Below are 5,338 nucleotides of genomic sequence, written 5' to 3'. Positions count from 1 at the left end.
ATAGTTAAGAAAGTGGAAACAGAAGTGAGCTTAGTATTCATCGCTGGGCCCGCATGATGCTAATATTTGTTTTTACAATCATTAATGTTTATGTTTATGGAATGCATCACAAGAGTAGGTGTGGCGAAGTGGTAGGCTGGCTTTAGCATTCAAAGCCAAATCCAACATTCAACCACTCTTGTTGATACATGTGGTTCGTTCAATCCATTGCAGGGTTAGTTGAACTTCTTTTTAGCTTTAAAAAAAAAAAAAATTATTCTCGTTGATTGAATTCATGCGCTTATATATATATATATATATATATATATATATCACTCCTTCTTGTCTGTTACTTAAATTAATCTGGAGTTAAAATCCCTCGACCGTCTGCACTAATTTTTTTTTATAGTAATATATTTTTTACCAGAATATAATTTTTATAAGGTTGATTGAACATAGATGGCCACACAAACTTTGTGATAAAATAATTTTTTTGTACAAATGCACCCCTTTTTAAAAAATTTCCCAGGCAATGGAAACCAAGAATCAACGCAGCTTATGGAGGAATATTTTACAAGGTGTTGCTTTCAATAAAAAGAATTATGCGTCTCGAATTCAAGTTCATATAAAATATTTTTGGAAACTTGCTTCATAATGTTTAAATATAACGCAGTTAAATAGCTACGTAAAAAAAATTTTACAAAATAATGAAAGTAAATAAATAACGCCATTTTTTACACTGAATGCTCGTGTTGTTTATATACCAATTTCAAAAAAAAAAAAACGACGGTTTATCCAAGACTTCTGGAGTGATTAAATAAAATAAGCATTAATGTTGACAAATCAATGAATTTTTCTTATTGATTAATAAATATTTTTTTCTAAATTTAAAAGTAAATGTTAAAGCTTTCGTGTTTATTTTATAAAAGTACGTGCATTTTTTGTTACAAGTTTAAAATAAAAAGTGTTCGCGGTCATGAGAAAGAATCGAGGAGTTACAATGAGGGCAAGTGCTCCCCCCTGTGCGTAATAAAGGTGGTTTAAATTATAAGGTGTATGGTCATAATATGAAATAATATTTTTATTTTTATCTTCATAATATTAAGAATTTTCTTGCTACTCGAGCAACGCATACCGAACTTCCCTTTAATTGATAATGAAACATTGGGTCAAAAATCAAATTAGCCTCCAAACTGTAAAGCTAGGAATGCCTCAGACAAAAACTTTAAATTTATTTTTTATATAATATTTTTTAATTTTCAATAACGATATATTTTGGCCCATTTTGTTAACAAAAGTTAAGTTTCATCGTTGTTTTATCTAGAAAATAGGAGCAGAGACAAGGGGTCACAGGCTTACAGTCCCTCCTAGTTTTTAAAATTTTTTTATAAAATATAAGAGATATTTTTAACTTACTTAATTAGCACACTATAAATTTTTAAGCCATTATATGAAATTTTTATTTCAATTTATATGTAGTTCTTTGTGCATGTATCGTATAACTATTTCAATAGCTAGAATATATAATTGCAATAAAATTTATTTATTTTCAATAAAACAATGATAAGCATTGATATTATTTAATTTTATTTTTATATTGATTAAAAAACTTATGACATTTATTTCTAACAAACTTTGCCAAATATTGAAATAAAAATTTTAGAATATATTAAATGTTCTGTATTTCATATCTACCATAAATCATTTGTCTAAAGTTAAGAGATTATGATTAAGATATTTTTTTAATAAAATATATATCATTTTTGTAATAACTAAGTTATTAAAATTTATAAGTAAATAATTTTTTTTTGATATAATTGATCTCATTGGCAAAAAGATTTTGTGATGATTGAACATCACTACTGCTATATTTTTTTATGACTAAATTAAAAAAATTAAATAATAATTTAATAAGTAAGTAATAGGGTTTACTAAATTGAATAGAACTTTAATTATAATAATGTATTTAAATTATAATACTCATTGGAAAAGATAAAATTGTTACTAATTTAATAATAGTTTATATTAAGAAATAATTGTTAAAAGCTTATCATAAGCATGAATATTAATATTAAACTATTTTTATAACATTAAAAATCAATGAGAAAAATATAAAAAATGAAAGTATATAATTTTTTTATATATTTATAAAATTAAATATAAATATATATGTTATATTCATGATTATATTATATACATATATATTTAAATTTCTTTCAGTTATCACATACTTATGTTTTGTAATCTAATCTCTTTTATTAAAAGTTTCTAGCTCCACCCCTACTAGAAAGAACAGAAAAGGATTTCAAAAATTATAAAAAAATATCAATAATTTTTTATTCTTTTATATAATTTTTATATCCTTGACTATAGTTTTTGGATTCTTTAATATAATTTTTAGTTATTTTCTATAATTTTTAAAATTTTTTATTATTTTTTAATCAAGTCAACATTAATTTTTGTTAATGACAAATAACAGATTGCACCATTTTCATAAGTCAAAGGAAAATATTGAAAAAAAAAAAGAATTTACAATTTCAAATGCTTCTAAACATATAATTTTAAAAATTAATTTACTCTTTTATTCTAAAATATTAAAATATTTTTGAACAAATAAAACAATCTAATAATTTTTTAAAAAATTTTTGTAAAAATTATCTGAATCACTTTATATAAAGCACTTGAGTGAGTATGATTTTATCTTCATTCAATTGTCAGACTTAACAGATTATAGAAAATATCTTAACATAGGTAGGGAGTGCGTGCATTATATTGTTTATACAACAATTCAACAATTGCAATCGAATTAAATTGTATCGTCCATCATGAAGAGTTGTGATTTGACATCTATGTTCTAGAGAATAAACCCATTGACAGTACACCATAAAATAATACCACAATACCATAATACATGATACAACAATACAATAACAGTGAATATAAAAGTCAACAACCAAAGCACTTCTCAGATGAAAATCGAACAATGCATGGCAGTACCATTCAAGCCTTCCATGTGATCTTTTTTTATTCTCCTACACAATGAATGAGATAATAAATTCAAAATAAACACATAATTAGTCCACCGCTAGTCAAAAAAACCCAAAAAAAACGAATATATTCCACGCCCCCTCCCCCGGTTTTTTTTCTCTGTTGTTTTTTTCCTTCTCCAAGCCATATATATTTGTTTACAGGGCCAATATCCACCACAAATGAAAATTTCAACAGGTTCTTTTTTTATCCACAAAAAAAAAAGAATCAACAGGTTTTTTCTAATTCAATGAGCTTAAGAACATTATATCAATATCATTAAGCATTAGGCTTCAAACCAACTTTATAATTCAAAAGACTCCTTTCTAATATGCGTACAAATTATCTATTAATAACGTATTTACATCTATAATAGAAATCACTCTCACACCTTTTAAAAATATAAATTGTATATCCTTATCAGCTTAATCAACTTTCATTAGATTTTAATTTAATTAAGGATTATATTTTGTTTTAAATTAATATCAAACCTAAAATTTTTAGTTGAATATTTTTAATTTATAGCGTTAAAAAGGAAGAAACTTTAGTATTGTCATAAGAATTAATGGTCAAATATAATAAAATAAAATAAAAAACAAAAGCGGACATAAGATAAGATTGAAATCAATAAAAGTTACTTGGCAACAACAATCAATAAACGTTACACAATACAAAAGAAAAAATTACATTAAAATTAATAAATCAGCAAAGTGAAACTAAATAAAATTAAAGTATCAAAATATATCTAAAACATAATTAAAAATCTAAGTTGAATCTCAATCAAGGAATGGCAGTGAGAGTTGAAGTATTTACCCCACACAAAAAAAAAAAAAAGTAAAATTGAAGGACGAATAGATTTTGGCATATTATCTTTTATTATATGTGTGAAATGTAAAAATACATGAACATTACACGAGATTGATCATAAATTGGGTGCATTTTGCGATTGGCCACGCATGACGCACCAACCCTACTTGCCACAGGCTATTGCAAGGTTGTTTGTTATTGATGATCCCACAAGATTGGGATGAAATTCAAAGGAGGCGCCTGCAAATACTGAGGCCATCACCAAGGGAAGCAAACGCAAGTTCCAGACGAGAATCCTCTGCGATCGCTTTGTTGAAATCAATTGCGTGCTTTCTCCATTCTCTCTTTCTGCTCTGGAACTTCCTCTTCCGGCATCGCTACACTCCCACCCCAAAGCGTGTTATCGTACGCAATTATCCCACCGATCCTCACCAATTTCATCAGCCTCTCGTGGTAATTCCAATAATTGTTCTTGTCTGCATCCACGAACGCGAAGTCAAAGCTTCCTTCGTTTGCAGGCTGCACATCGATCACATCCAATCAATCCACGAATACGGATATTTTTCTGTGACAGATAAGTAAATTAAGAGATACGCGGCACATGTACAGGAGAGCGTGTGCTTACATCTTCTAGGAGTTTATCCAAAATTGGCAGAGCCGGGGACTCCAGGAACTCAATCTTGTGTTCCACACCGGCCTTTTTTATGAATGGAAGCCCAATTTCATAAAATCTCTGGCTGGATCCAACGCTATTACCTACAATTAATCGATTTAGGCACAAACAATAGCAATCACATGACACAGAGAATAACGTAAGCGGACCTTTCCATCATCGGGAATGTTCAGCGCAGTGAGGAGAAGGGAGTAGCCTGTAAACACTCCGACTTCAATCGTCTTTTTTTGCGTTCATGAGCTTCAAGAGCAAGGCTATGAGCTGACCCACGTCAGGGGAAGCGGCGATGAAGTGCCTGAAATTAGGGCATTGAAAATTGAAATTCGATGAAATTGAAGTGATGAAATGAAGGACGGAAGGCAGAAGAAAAGGAGCAGTGGAAATTACAGTGGGTGGTTGTTGGTGGCATCCTCAACTCTCGGAGAGGCTCCGGCTCGCGCGGGGTAAACGCTGCTCTCCAGAATATACTGTGTCACGAGACATGATAATCATCGGGTGAAGAAGAAAGGAAGAAATTAAGTTGAAATAAAGAATGAAAATGGTGAGGAAATGATTGAACACACCTTCAGTAATCCATCACTCCTCAATATTGTCTGGTTGGGGATATGGACTGGCTTGCCTCCGTTGTCCATTGCGCTGCAGGGTATCAACTACAACAACCTACATCATCATTTATACATATTACAGAGTCCTCTCAGTCTGACACGAAGTGTGAAAGGAAGAAAAGCAACCTTTTTTTTTTCCTCTTTACAATGACTCAGGAATTGAAAGTTTTAACGGCATTAGTTGTTTAGTGCTATGTAATAATTAAACGAATCGAACATGGAGGGAGGAAAAAAAAAGATCCAAAGT

General features: G+C 29.4%; 1 pseudogene; it reads right to left on the bottom strand.

Annotated features, from left to right (window-relative positions):
- Positions 1–3,862: 3,862 nt before the first annotated feature.
- On the bottom strand, positions 3,863–5,133 carry LOC129296042 (probable caffeoyl-CoA O-methyltransferase At4g26220; annotated as a pseudogene).
- Positions 5,134–5,338: the final 205 nt, after the last annotated feature.

The sequence above is a fragment of the Prosopis cineraria genome, unplaced genomic scaffold (genome assembly GCF_029017545.1).
Source record: "Prosopis cineraria cultivar Desert tree isolate PC_DT_omini unplaced genomic scaffold, ASM2901754v1 PC244, whole genome shotgun sequence".
Lineage (NCBI taxonomy): Eukaryota > Viridiplantae > Streptophyta > Magnoliopsida > Fabales > Fabaceae > Prosopis > Prosopis cineraria.
Note: the sequence above shows the minus strand (reverse complement) of the source record. Positions and strands in the feature narration are given on the sequence as shown.